The 15,067-nt window shown below is 45.6% G+C and overlaps 1 pseudogene; it reads left to right on the forward strand.

The window, feature by feature from the left end:
* The first annotated feature begins 208 nt into the window (after nucleotides 1-208).
* Nucleotides 209-14,145, forward strand: LOC144102725 (uncharacterized; annotated as a pseudogene).
* The last annotated feature ends 922 nt before the right edge of the window (nucleotides 14,146-15,067 follow it).

Here is a 15,067-nt window from a genome sequence, read left to right on the forward strand (position 1 = left end):
TTTAAGAGAAAAAAGTCTGCTAGATGCGTTACTGAAATGAATTGAAACCTGCTTTAAAACTTCTCTTAAATACTAAAAACCTAGGCAGAATTCGCTACTTATAACGGGTTGCACATCGCATAGTTGTACGACCATCAGCTCAAACAAAAGTCATGCGCCGTCTTATCAGGCATCTAATCAAACTTGACATCTTGAAACTCTGACCAGAATGTCAGGTAAAATCTTCGAATGCGTTCTTAGTCAAAGGTTCAAGTTCCTTGCTGACACCAGCGACAGCGCCACTAAATTATCTGAAGAAACCTGACCCTCTTATGCTGGATACGACACAGTGGCAACATTAATTATTAGCCTTGTTATTGCAGCCGAAAATTACAGAAATTGGCCCGCTGAAGGCGACAGCTTGTTGAAATCCTGAGCTGTATCGTGAGCGCCTGAATATTCAACGTTGGTGAACATCCCCGCCTGAGCCTTCTAACTTGCACGCATTTGCAAAAAATTGTGCTTTGGGTTATACATTACGCTGTCATTGAGTAACTTGTTCTCACCTCTCCTTTAGTACCTCCCCCTCCTTTCTCCAGGCGCAGTTGAAGTGTCCACCCAGGGGTAAACTCTTACCGCCTGTTTCCTAACTTCGTGCGCCCTCCTCCTCTTCCTCCGCAGGGCGGGTCTGTGGGACGCCAGAACCCTGCGGAATGCATTGCACGCCACCCTCCACGGCAACTTCAGCGGAATCCTAAGGCCGACTTCCACGGGTTTGCTATCATCAACAGCATCGTGAAGGACACGAGGCCTAGAGGTCTTTCTGAGCCATACAGCCACGTGAGTTGCGTAATAGCCACCACGGCCTCACACGTCTCTGGACGAACCGTATTGTTCTATTCTCCTAAGGCGTTTTCACTGTTTCAGGCTGTTTAAAAGTGAAAAATTGGAAATGGCGTTTGAGGAAAGGAAATGACGCAGCAACTGTCTCAGATATCTCGGTGGACCACAGATCAGCGCCGCAAGGGAAGGGATAGAGGAGGGAATGAAAGAAGAAGGGAAGAAAGAGGTGCCGTAGTGGAGCTCACCTGAATAATTCCGACCACCTGGGGGTCTTTAACATCACTGGCATAGCACAGCACACGGGCGCCTTTTGCGTTTCGCCTCCATCGAAACGCAGCCACCGCTATCGGGTGCGAACCCGGGTACTCCGGCTCAGTTGACGAGCGCCTTAACCACTGAGCCACCGCTGCAGGTTACGGCAAGACGCAGTAATTAAAAAAATGGTTTTTGAGGAAAGGAAATGGAAGGATTATTCACATCTCCGTGGACACCAGAATCGCGCCGTAAGGGAAGGGATAAAAGAGAGAGTGAAAGAAGCAAGGAAGAAAGAGGTGCCGTAGTGGAGGTCTTCGGAATAATTTCGACCACCTGGGGATCTTTAACGTGCACTGACACCGAACAGCATACGGCCGCTTTTTGCGTTTCGCCTCCATCGAAGCCGCGGTTGGTCAGAGCAAAATTTTTCGCGTAGACAAGGATCTTGATAACAGCGAGCGAAACGTAAACGAGAGCCCCTGCAGAGAACTAGGGGCAGTGTGCCAATGAACCTAAAAAAGGGCCGGCAGTATTTTTGGGTTTTAGCCTATACATATTGATATCAACCGGTTTGTGGTATGATTACGATCCGCCATCCACATCCCCATCTACTTCTTTTCGCTGATCGCGGAGGCATTTCGCGGTCTGGTCGTCGGAAGATTGCACGTAGTGGTGCACTTTCAGATCAAATTTCTCAGCAGTCACATCTTCTTGATCTGCCGCAGTGATATCAAACTTAGCGAGAAAGAGCTATAAGATATAAGTTTGCTGGGAATAGATGTTATATGAAGCTTTGCTCACATTCAGGGCAGTATAATAGCGAACCTAGTTTATGCGCAGTGTGAATCCTTATTCGTTGCGACTTGATATGCTCTCTTGCAGATGTTTTGAGGCTACAAATATGGAGGTCCTATCCTGGATACCAACTGGTTCTTCATTCACACGGCGGCCATTTGGCCGGGTGGCAATGCCTACATCCCGGAGAAAATGGTCGCCGACATACTAAACTAAGGCGCCCTTTAATATTCTCTGTCTGGTTCATTGAGAACCAGGAAACAGGTCTTAAGGTAAGTGAGAGCACTAAAGAGTCGTAAGCATAAATTTGCTATCGTGTAAAAAACATAATTGATAGGGCACTGTATCTAGACAACTGAAAATCTCTGTTAAGGATGCGACTTTGCTTATAATAATAATAATAATAATAATAATAATAATAATAATAATAATAATAATAGCTTTATTTCCATCAAAACGATGGAGGGGCCGTCGGTAAAAGCTGCTGAACAGCTTGACTAGAGCCCACGGTCCCCTCTACAAGGCAGTACAGGAGCATACATGAAACATACAGGAATACAAACATGCAGAAACGCAAAATTGATTCGATTTAATGTATTACAAGGAAATCAATATTAGAATTGTTCAAAAACATGACATATCACGTGGCGCAGTTCACGAACTGTAGTGCGACCTAAATCAATTCCACATTTATTCAGATCATTAAGAAGTTTAGGCAAAATGTACGATAGTGTACAAATAGAATAGTTAGCACGGGGAGTGACCACCTTCCAGTATTCAGACTGACGTATAGTGTAGGATGTAGGCTTTATTTCTAGCTTGGCTAGGTTGCGAAAGAAATTTCTATTTTCTTTTAATTCGTACTTAAAGGCAACAATTAGTCTATAGCTAAACAATTTCCAGACAGGCATTATATCTGCTTTAATGAACAGAGCATGTGTATGAGAATTGTAGGGGACATCAAAAATAAGCCTAATTATCTTTTTTTGTAGGACGTACACCTTTGTTAAGTTTGTTACTGTGGCAGATCCCCATACCAAAAAGCAGTAAGAGAGGTGAGAGTAAAAAATAGAATTATATATCAGCTTTTTTACGCTGAAAGGTAATATAGACCTACATCTGGATAAAATACCAACGACACTTGACAATTTAGTGCAAACAGAATCTACATGAATATCCCACAGCATACTTTGCGAAAACGTGACCCCAAGAATTTTAATACTACTTACTATTTCTATTTTTCTGGTGCCATAGATAAGATCTACGTTCATATTTACCTGCTTTGATTTCGGTCTAAATAGCACAGCCTTAGGTTTGTTGGTGTTAACTTCTAACTGATTTGCTACAGACCATTCCAGAAGTTTTACAAGGGCGGAGTTTACTATATAGCTGATTTGCTCACAGTCTGTAGCGGAAAAAAATATGCTGGCATCGTCGGCGTACAATATATATTTGGCTTCAGCGCATGTATTTACCAGATCATTTATGTAGATATTAAAAAGAAAAGGTCCAAGAATGCTGCCTTGAGGCACTCCTCTTGCAATCGGTTTTTGGTCGGAACAGTGCTCACCTATTTGAACATACTGCCGCCGATAGCCAAGGTAAGATATAAGATTCCAGCAACGGCCACGCACTCCATACAATTCAAGTTTTTTGAGTAAAATGGAATGAACAGTGCAGTCAAATGCTTTCGTGAAATCAATGTACAGGCCCAGTACAACCATCTTACTTGAAAACTGTGATAAAATAAACTCTTTTTGTTCTATCAAGGCTAGTTCCGTGGACCTATGCTTTCTAAATCCAAATTGAGCTGGGGTTAAAAGGTCATATTTCTGAAAAAAAATTGAAAGGCGCTCATGAATAATCTTTTCTAAACCCTTTGAAAATATTTTCAACACTGAGATAGGGCGATAATTCTTGATGTCATTTCGATCACCTTTCTTGAACAATACCGTAACCTTAGCCACCTGCATTCTTTGTGGGAAAACGGCACTTGAAAAACAAAGATTAAATATATGGGTAAGAGTCGGTGCGATAAAATCCATAATATGTTTAAGCGGTCGAATTTGCATACCTTCAACGTCACAACTAGAGCTGTTTTGAAGAGACATAAAAACAGACCGAACTTGTTCTTCGCTAACGGCCTCAAGAAAGAAAGTAGATTGGTTACTAGGGGGCATGAATCTTGAAAATTCAGACACTGGAAAATAATCACCACACTGCACAAAATAGTTATTAAATAAGTTTGCCAGGGCGCAACCGGATATCTCGACTTCACCGATTTTAAGTTTATCTGTTTTTGGGGACGAGTTACTGCGATTTAAAACAGTGTTCAACTTTTTCCACAAAAGATCAGGCTTACGAGAGCAGGCGTCAAGTTCCGCATGAAAATAGTTTTGTCTGCTTAACTTTATTTCTTTATTTAGCTGATTTCGGTATATCTTAAACTCCTTAAGTTTTTGGGGATTTTTAGTTTTTATAAACTGATGGTACATAGTATTCTTCTCATTGATCTTTTTAATGAGCTCTGGCGTGATCCAAGGCTTGCGTATTTTCCTACCAAGTTTCAGTTGCTTAAGCGGAAAATGCCGTTTATATATTTCAGCGATGTGATCAACGAACATGTTATACGCCTTGTCAGCGCAATTAATCGCAAGAAGATATTCGAAATCAGAATTTAGCACGTCATTCCTGAAGGCATCTAGGCGAGTAGGATTTATTATTTGAACATTTATAAATTGTTTTTTACTATGATGATTGTGTCTATCTAATATTATGAAGGTGGGAAGGTGGTCACTCAAGTCGCAGGTCATCACACCCGCAATGTTATTTTCACTGACCGAGTTAGTAATAATTAGGTCTAACAAAGTTTCGCTATGTTCTGTGACCCTAGTAGGCAAACTGATTTGGTTTGAGCACCCGTTTGAAGTAATGAGCATATTCATAGTGGCTTTGGCTGCTGAATCTCCTAACAAATCAATATTAAAGTCGCCAGCAGATAGAACAAAGTAACCAGCTTCAGAAATAAACGATAAGAACTCTTCGTAGAACGCAAAAATGTTTTCAACATTTCCATCGGGCGGGCGATAACATACAGAGAAAACAAAATTGTTCACTTTCGCAGTCAAAACCTCGTAATCACAGCAAGAAACAGAGAAACGAGAAAGCAGTTCACATTGCATCCCTTCCTTTAGTAGCATCATTACGCCTCCGCCACGACGATTTGGGCGATTTAAGGAGAATGACTGAATATTTTTTCGTCTGTCCTTCTTGAAAGGCGTTGTTGCTGTTACCTGCTGTTGTATAAGCTATGAGCGCTGCCTTAATAAATAAAGGAGTTCATGGTAACGGTGAGGCTAGCCTGAGTCCTTAAGAATCATGTTGATTCCTATTGAAGTCTGCTCTACGCATCTCAAATGTTGCGAATTAGAACGACGATTACAGGCCCTTTCTGAAGCGAGCCTTTGTAGTCGAAACTGCGGCTTCTGATTGTGTCCTGAAAGAACGATGTGTAAATGTCCCACATGTTAAATGCAACTTGGGAGCGCACAAGGCTGCAGTGTGAAAAAGCCAAGGTTACATTTCAACATTTGCCGCTCACTAGAAGCAGCTGTTACGTGGTCCAAGGCGAGAACGACGCAAGAACGCCCCGGACACAGCAAACAGGCCGAGAGCATAGGGTCCGCACCGAGCATAGAGCACAGAGCACCCGAGTCCAGAACACGCGCACCACCGAGGCACTTCATTCACTTCATCTTCACTCACATTATCCGTTGCACAGCCAAAGAATAAAAATATGCATCCTTATCAGGCGACCCAATAAAAAACGCAAAATAATCAATCAGAATAAAGCGAAGGAACGGGCCTCTGAATGTGTAGGACCAAAATACAATAATGGATAACTATGTTGACTAGGCAATTTTTTATTATACCACTCATTGCATAGACATCGGACACCTTCGCCATGGACACAGCATTCACTCGCACAAAACGCCTTAAAGCGGTGGCAGTACTACAAGCACGTTGCAGGCAGAACGAACGCCGCCCTAGGTTTTCGCGAGAGCTGTTGTCACGCGTCACCGGATAGTAACGTGCCAGCTTCCCTTGCCCTCGTTGTCTATTGCGCAAGAGAGTATCTGCCCGCACCGGCAGTGTAAGTCCCGCGATAGCGTAGCGGAGCCGTTGTTACCCCATTCACAGTGGCCTGAAGTTTTTTTACCAAGACTGTACCTTATGGCAAAGCATTCATGTTTTCCAGCAGTCGAGATCCAATGTTTTCGGTTTTTAACAGCTGGCGCTGAGGTCTTAAGCTGAAGGAACTCATCTTGCATTATTGACAGCAATACACTGCTGCCCTTTGCCCTTGCGCAGGGAAGCCGACCTGGTAGGAATCAGCACCAGCAACAGTACGGACGAGCCCAACATTTTATTGCAGCGCGGGGGCGGCAACAATGTTCCGTACCTGGCCGCCTCACCTCCGAACCCCCTGAGGGCACCAGGCCCGGGCACGCGAGGCATGGTGAGTCTATATTTTTTTTTTCTCCGGTGGATCCGACTCTTTGCCTTCAAAACTGAGTTCACACAAAAAGGTGGAAGAGGCAAGAGACAGGCCAAGCATTAGTGCTTGTTAACATGAATTCAAAAGGCGATTCACAACTTGCCGAACCTGTAAAATTATGCCATTGATATGTCCCTTGCAGGAGAATAGTCTTCGCAGTTCCTCTCCTGTGCTGGTCGCGACGACCCTAATCCAGCAAATGACATAATCGCATGTCCCCACAAAACTATGAACTCTCGCCACTTGTTTTGTTTCTCTTTGAGTGCACTCTATCTGTGTAAGGCAACACCGCATATTTGTTTTCTACGTTACAAGTCTCGCCTGTACATAGTCGTATGATGCGTCCTTCGGCTATTCAATCTTCGGCTGTACTTCCAGCGTACTGCTGGCCAGTGGATGAGTTCATGTTCAGTGCTTTCCTGCAATAAACAAGGAAGGTGCAGGAAAGGCGCAGACAAAATCCAATAACAAATTCCTCGGAAGCTACCTACTCCTCTATTGACAGCCACGGTTACAGACCGATTCTGCACAATTATTATAGGCTCAAGGGACCATACCGTTCAATAATGCACGCTATCGCAGCTGAGAAGTAGAGCATATATCACATTCTATACTGATATACCTTGTATTTCTGCCCCACGCCACCGAGAGGCTTTGTTTCGACGTATCAAAAAGTTCAAAACGCTTAGGCAGTAGTATTCTTTTAGCAAATGCATCTTATTTCTGTGAATAATTAACATGCTGCAGTAGGCACTTGGTAACTAAAGGCCAAAGGCGGACGATATGTTGTTCTATTCAAGTGGATTTCGCTTACACGAAGGTTAATGCACACGATGTGAAAGTGGTTATGCGAGTGGTCGAATAAATGGGAAGTTCGAAACAATTGACTGTTAGACACCCACTATTCAGAGAAGTGTGGTCTACAAGAAGGTGTCAAGATTATTGGCGCCAGAATTGGGAGTTTTTGCTCCACAGCAAACTGTTGTCATTACACGAAACATGTGGAGCTATGTAGAGTTGTGATACTGCGCCCTCTGACCAACCGCCAGAATAGCATGAGGTGGAGAGCCCACGTCTAGTGCGCATTTAACCCCTTAGCTTGTGTGCAAACGCAGTCAAGGTCGACTTCAAAGCAATAAACAGCTAATAAATGAGGAATTTTGTGGTCATCAGGCGCCAAAAGAAAGCTTTTAATTTCATACTCCAACTCACCGCAAGCGTGGGCAGCGAAAGACACGAGTTCTACAATCACGGAGTAAAGCCATGTTTAAAAAAAGGTTGCGTCTACTATCTATTTCTGTAACGAATTTATCTCCTCCTTAAAGGAGTCCAACGCTTGCCCGCTGTTAGTATGAATTTGAAGTTGAGGCCGAACAAATCTTCAATATTTAAAATATAGAATCCTTGTTTACGTTGTACGTTTTGTACAACGCTATTCTGTCATTCTTTTCCAATTTATTTCAGTGATAAATTTGTTCAGTGAGCCTAAATTTATGTACTGATAGCAGCATTGTTGACGATATGATGAAGGCACTGCCAAGGTTTAACTATAAATTTCTGCAAGCATCACTAGCTCCTTGATTGCCACCACATGAGCACGACGCTCCAGCCTTTGTCAATGGTTTTCTGTAAACAGTTAGAAAGCTTTGCTGCTGCATCTTTGCTCAGCTGGACACTCTGCTGGAGTTCCCGCACTGGAAGCGGGTGTTGGATCGAGACAGACTCTGCTTCTCCGTCACCTCGGCTATCAACTACGTGTACAGCAGCGTGGCCAAGATTGACTTTGTCTACCCGATGCGGGACAACGAGAAGGTGCAGCGGTACCACCGGTTGCGGGTGAGTATTGAAGAAATCCACCCGCTACAGTAATATTCCTCTTGCTCCTAAAAATGACAACAAAGTTGGTTTCGAAATATTGAAGTCTGCCTTAAGGGTATTACGGGATAGGGGTTAACGCCCATATATGCAGAATTGGTCATTCTCTTGAAGGAGTATGTACACAATGATGTTGAAGCCACTACTGCGCATTAATCACCATGCGAGACAACCAGGCAGACCTCTCGTGCTCCATTAAAGTCCCTCCCTCCTCCCACCATTTGACATTCGCCAACGACGGCTAAATAATTTATAACCGAATTTTTTCTGTCATGCTGTTTCGGTTTCAACAGCCGAACGATGGCTGTGACCAGTCACGTGAGAATCGCTGCTTCATCGTTTAAATGTACTGCAGTGTTGAAGCCAGGCTTCCTCTAGTGCCAGAATGACAAGGAATGTGGAAGCAGCAATTATATTGCAGTTTTTTCATGTCTTACGTGACCTGTAGGCACACGTTGATGTCACAGTCCTCATTCGGTTGTTGGAACCGAAACCGAAGCAGCCCGAGAAAGAAATGCGATTATAAATTTTTTAGACGGTCGTAGAAGAATACCTGGTGATAATCCATGTATAATAATGCCTTAGGCATCATTAGAAACAAGAAAACACGCATCCAAAAGTTAGGTGTCCATACTCCTTTAATATTTATAGGTCCCTGGGAGTCATGCTACTCCTGGCCCAGTTGTGTAGTGGTTAACCGATGTGCCGCTGCCCTGCGAGGGGAGGTGCTGCCACCATAGACGGTCACCGGCTTGTCCGCGTGGCTTCGACGTAGGTGCTGGGTTGGTATTTATAGCGCTGACAGGTCAAGTGTTGAGCTTCTTCAGCGCGCTGTACGTAGGAGGCGACGTCCAAATTATGTTAAGTTGGGCAGCATGGCATCGAGCGTGGTCGTGGTCTGCCTTTATGGACGAGCCTAAAAGGCATATTGGTGGTCTCTTGGACCGCGGTGTTGCAGGCGAAGACGATGCAAGGCTGCATGAAGTACCAAGACTTTTGTTCGGCGTTGACATAAATTGCAACCATGTCTGCTATGGTCATGTTCAAGCGCTTCGCAAGGCCGTTGGTCTGCGTGTGGTACGCAGTTTTGTGGATGATTTTTGACTGTAATGCAGGGTAGCTCGCCTCAGCTTGCCTGTAATGCAAGAGTAGCTTGCCTAGCTGTTGCGTTGCACATCATCGTCAGCGTCGGGTCAGGTCTTCGTCTGGCATAAACATCATGAGTAGGGTGCGTAGTAGAGACTGGGTGGCTGCGTCACTCTGAAGTCGAATAGCTTCGTGGTCGAGCTCATGTTTGCATGCAGCGTCGGCGTAATGAGTGCGGCCTGTTCGTACTACAGGGTCATGGACGATTTTCAGTGTTTCGCTCATGAGCAATCTCACCTCCTAATGTCGCAGTCTTTAGTTTCCCGGACACGGGCTGATAGACCTTCCTCGTACCGCAGCTGCGTACCTGCGGCATGGCGACGCGAACCACAAGGGTGACGACGATGATGAGCGAAAAATGCGGGTCGGCACTTATTTCCCACGAAGGTAGTCGTCGTAGGTAGACGGCCCCCGTGGATAGTCGGCCTTGGCCGGAGCGTGGCCGTGGTGAGTCAGTCGCAAAGCCACAAAGAACGGTACGTCGGTATGAGCAGTGGTGAAGAATATAGCCGACTTCACCGCAAGGGAAGCACAGCGGACGATGTTGGAGGTCTTCTAAGCGTCTCTTTTCTGGGCTTGAGCGCCGCTCGCAGGCTGGGAGTGCGGGGGCAGGAGCGCGGTGTTCATGAACTACTGGTTCACTTAGATGAGGGCTTAGAGGGTGTCGAACGTGGGCTGCGTACAGCAGATGCGTAGGTATTTGCGAGAGCTACCTCTGGAGGCGAGACGTGGAGCCAATGGTATGGTTCACATCTCCGCGAAGAATTTCCCTGAGGGTCTGCACTAGAGGCTCGTTGGAGGATGGTAACCAGCGGCGCAGCTCTTTCTGTATAATGTCGCGGTTGGCACCCCCGAAAGTTGTATCCGAATGCTGTGCCATTCGAGAGGGTTGTCGAGGTCGCTTGGAGCCGACTAGGAGGAATGGTGAGCTCGTCATTCCAGGTGATTCATAACAGGTGATACAACTCGCCGAACAACTGGTTTTGTCATTTCAGGGTTTTGTCAACGGTGGTCGCTTCGCTAGTGAATTGAGGGATGGCCTTCGATAGATTTCGGGTCCACCAGTGGAAGAGTTCTTTTTCAGTACCTCGCACCAAAAGCTCCACATTTTTCTCTTGCTTCATGTCATCAACGGCGCGTCAAAAGGTGCTTCCTGTCATGAAAAATTCCATCACTGTCTATCGGGAGATGCGTGATTGCAGCAGCAGCTGCGGCTTTTCCCATCTAAAGGTGCTTGTGAATGTGTCGAACTCTCGCTTGAACAATTGCATGTCACCAGATAAATTTCGTGGTTTTCGTACCTAATTATGGCTGAGATTTCTAGTGCGAAGGAAACATGCCTTACATTCGTCACGTCGTCCCAATAGTTGGGCACGGCCGCACGTTCCAACTGCTCAAGCCATTCTCCAGGATATTCACATGGTAAGCCATTCAACGAGGACCGTAGTCTCGGCTCGTGAAGGATAATGGACGCCGGTGTTGTAGTCATTGTCGACGTTGACGTTGAGCAGCGTTTGTGGACTCGTGTGTGGTTCGTAAGTTGTCCGTGTTCAAGACACAAATTCTGAAGACTTCGGCAGCTCGGCAGTTCCTATTTGTTTAGGATGGTTTCGGTGGCTATTCGGATGTCTGCTTCGGGGTGGCTCGGGCTGCTTCGGCTGCAGTCAGGAGGTGAGGTCGACAAGGACATCAAGCACGTCCGCCACCCAGCACCACCCCCAGATGTCACGAAGTGGTTACGGCAATCTGGCAGCGAGGAAGGGAGCGAAAACGGCTTTCAAATAAAGTGCTTATTGGGCTAGACCGCATGAACGGAATGACTCGGCGGCAGAGTACTTGACGGACGTTTAACAGAATTCCCGCCGCTCTCTGCCGTGCTCAATTTAATGCTAAAAAGAACTTTCAAAATTTGTAATGCAAGGCAACCACAACGTTCTCGAACAACGTAGAACTGGTTCTACCGGTCTGTGATAATTCGAGAGTAATCTGGACGCCTCTTGCATCATAAACAAAGCACTAAAGCCGCGTGCAGGCAGCTTTGAGTAAAAAACATCCATTACAAAGCATTGCGACATTATCAATAACCTTTTTGTCTACAATATCTAGCTTCAATAATATTTGAAATAAAGAGGTGGTCACGTTTCTAGACTAGTGCGTTTGGTGGGATTTTATAGAGCCCTCGTGTTCCCAGACATTGGCCCCAAAGGCTTATGATTTCGGCTGTTTACACATGAAAGACCGTGTCAGGCCATGCTTAAATTCGCGTCAGGCGAACTGACGCGTCCGCCTGGAATAGCTTCGCTCCGATCGTAGCCGCCTTGCATGTGCAAATACGCGGGTTGAGCTGTAAATTTGAAGGCACGTATCTCGGAACCCACGCATGCTAGGAAACTTTTACCGGATTATATTGTGCAGCAATTCGGCTGCTTATAGGTTTCGAATATAAAGATGATCGCTTGTTGCAGGCACTGTAGAGTTCGCTATTCGATTATAATTCCTGAGGTGTTCGACGGCCTCACTATCTACAACTGTGTTGGCCTGAACGCATAACTTAAGACCCTAGGTAGTTTTCACCTAACGTTCGACGCCTAATTTTATTGGTTTATTGGGGTTTAACGTCCCAAAGCGACTAAGGCTATGAGGGACGACGTAGTGAAGGGCTCCGGAAATTTCGACCGCCTGCGGTTATTTAACGTGCAATGACATCGCACAGTACACGGGCCTCTAGAATTTCGCCTTCATAGAAATTCAGCCGCCGCGGCCGGGATCGAACCCGTGTCTTTCGGGTCAGCTCCGAGCGTCGTAACTACAGAGTCACCGCGGCGGGTGCGCCTAATTTTAAGAAATCTGTAAAGCTTAATTTCGATCACCCGGAACAGACGTATGCGGAACGCTTTTTCGGCAGCCGAGAACTGCAGCTATGAAATTTCAGAACTAATTTCTTTTCTGTTGGGAGGTTGGGACGATAATTATCTCGTTTCGGTCGCCTTGGTTGCGCCCGTTTTTGAGCGGATTGCCTTCTTTGCTCGGCGATATTCGCAGTTCGTCGCCAAAGACCAGAGCACGGGCAGGTATCCAGTGGAGGAAATAGAGGCCAGTTACTTCTTCGACAACACCACGCATACCCACTTCTGGCGCTATCTCAGTGGAAGCGAACTGCGGCGATTCTTTGCCTACGACACCGGGGACACGCTGCTGTACAAGGTGCGTGCATTTTGGTTGCCTTGCACGCGGCAATACAAACTGAGTGGCAATTCCCGTAAATGGGGAACGAGTTAAAATCTTGATGTGTGTTTGTGTAATGACGATGTGAAGGAATGCTTTAAGATAATATGCTGAAAACAATAACGTGGCTCATTTAAAAGTGCTATGCGACCTATCGATGAAGTGGACGATGGCAGTGGGCAAGATGCATGCGCTTTGTGATATCGCATTGTGTTCTTAAGGAACACAATGCGATATCATTTTGTCTAGTGTCCGCTGATGTCTAAGGAGTGCCTAAAGTTCTTGCGACTTGAACGCCAAAACTCCGGTTGGAACCGGTTTCATTGATCTTGTGTAGATGTGCACGAGCCATCACATACTATCTTGTAGTACCTTGCACTGAATTATCATATGGGATTACACTAATCCGACCGACTAATGCACCATTTTCTATTTTCTAGAGTGGGCCTACTTTCTAAATATTGGAGGTCTTTGGAAATTTTCGGCACTGGGCCAACTCTCAAATTTTGAGGGTGCTCACATTTCCAACTTAAGCGATGCCCTACGATTGGTCCACTGGTGGCCACGCGGCGTTAATGACGTCCGTCCCTTCACACTCACATTCATAGAACGCGAGGAGTTCTTCGCCCAATGCCGCAGTGCTGCAGCGAGTAAGCGATGCTCCACTTCCCCGGCAGGTGGTTGTTTCCAGCACAGGTTGCTCTTCCCGAGCTCACGTAAAGCTCGAGCGCTGCGCCACGGTGGGTAGGTGGCAAATACAATGAATTTGGCAACGCTGGGCGGTTTGCTCACAGTGCAGTGGCCAAGTTGTGATGGCGTCACGGGTTCACGTCCCCTCTCCGGACCAAATGGAAAAGTTCGTGAGGAATTTCAAATTTCTCAGTTACTGTGGATAATTTTGGTCACGTGAATCTTAAGACGTCAAGAGGAAACTGACTGATCAATTGATATTATTACAGAGGAGTAGAAAACTGCATGAAAATGACGCAAATGCTCTCGCACTAAAATCCTTACAGTGGTTTAGACATCCGTGTTTGAGAGGCTACAGGAACATGCCATATTGAGTAGTAACCTTTCGGCACTCCGAATTTCTAATCCCTCGTGCAGAGGCAATCCATTACAGAATTATGTCACCCCTGTGTGTTCGCAGGTGACGGAGATGCTGAAGGCGTACAAAGGGGACAAGTGCGTCGTATTTGATGACATCGGTGAAGACTCTGAGGCGGCGAACATCACTGACGCCGGTCGGAGGATAACCTTCGCAAAGTACGCGCTCCTTGGGGCAGTGCGCAGCGCCCTCGTGAACACATACGCAGCGCCCTCTGCGGGCTAGGCCACGTGACCCTCTTGAAGTGGTCGTATCTGTAACCCTTCCGCTTTTCCACGTGGGCGCTGCAGACGTCAGCAGGTGGACGGACTTGAACACTCCTTTTACCTTTCGACCCTGCCCGTCACTCAAATAGCTCTCCCTTGCCTCTTACCTCCACTCATTTACTTTTTATTGTGTTGACGTTCAAATGCTATCACGGATTTCATTGCTTCTGCATTTGAATCTCCTTCCCCACTTGGGCCAGGAGTGTGCATTAAAGCACAGTCTCTACCTCCTTGACGATTAGAATAGAGTGTGATATTTCCAACTCCTCTTGTTTTTTGTTTCGGTAGTCGCGAATTTTTTGCGCCTTCGTGTTTAGCCGTTGCCTGTTGTCGGGTTTGGCTGCTGTATTTCTTTTTTAATGAAGCCCGAAATTTAAACGGCGACGTAGTTTTTTTTTCGAGCGTGCAGATATTGTTTCCGGCAACAAGCTTGTTGTGGCGCACCAAATGAGCTCCTTACTTTTGTAAACAGTCTGTAACGAGTCGAGAACCGCTTCTAGCACGTTTTTAGAGTTGCTTTAGTCTGGAGTTTTAGCTCGCTTAGTGCTTACAGGTGCATAGCTTTGTTCAATTTAATTATCTGGAAGCGGTTTTTGTGCACATTTTATTAGTGATTCGATACTAACAATATTTTGAGAACATAAGTTTGCTGTGTTAGAAAGATAATACTGTATTTTTCTGCTCAAGGGTGAGTAACGGATGCCGCAAAAAAACTGGAACTATGCATATTGTTTTGCCTAACACCCTATGTATTGTTCTCTAATGATAGTTTCTATATTGTTGCAGGTTTAGTGTTTTTGGAGTATTATTGTACAGCAGTTGCTATTGACAGAAGCGCTTTAACGCCATGAATTTCTGCAGGCTGATTTCGCTAGAAGTCTTTTCTAAACAGCACTCCGGTTTCTCCTTCTTGACCCATTTAGATGCTTCGTAGCATCCCTATCAGCTGTACGAAAAAAAACGGAATTTCATCTTTTAGCCAATGCCTTTTGATAATGTTCGCGTTGAGAATTTCAC

This window comes from Amblyomma americanum, chromosome 8 (assembly GCF_052857255.1).
Source record: "Amblyomma americanum isolate KBUSLIRL-KWMA chromosome 8, ASM5285725v1, whole genome shotgun sequence".
Taxonomy (NCBI): Eukaryota; Metazoa; Arthropoda; class Arachnida; order Ixodida; family Ixodidae; genus Amblyomma; species Amblyomma americanum.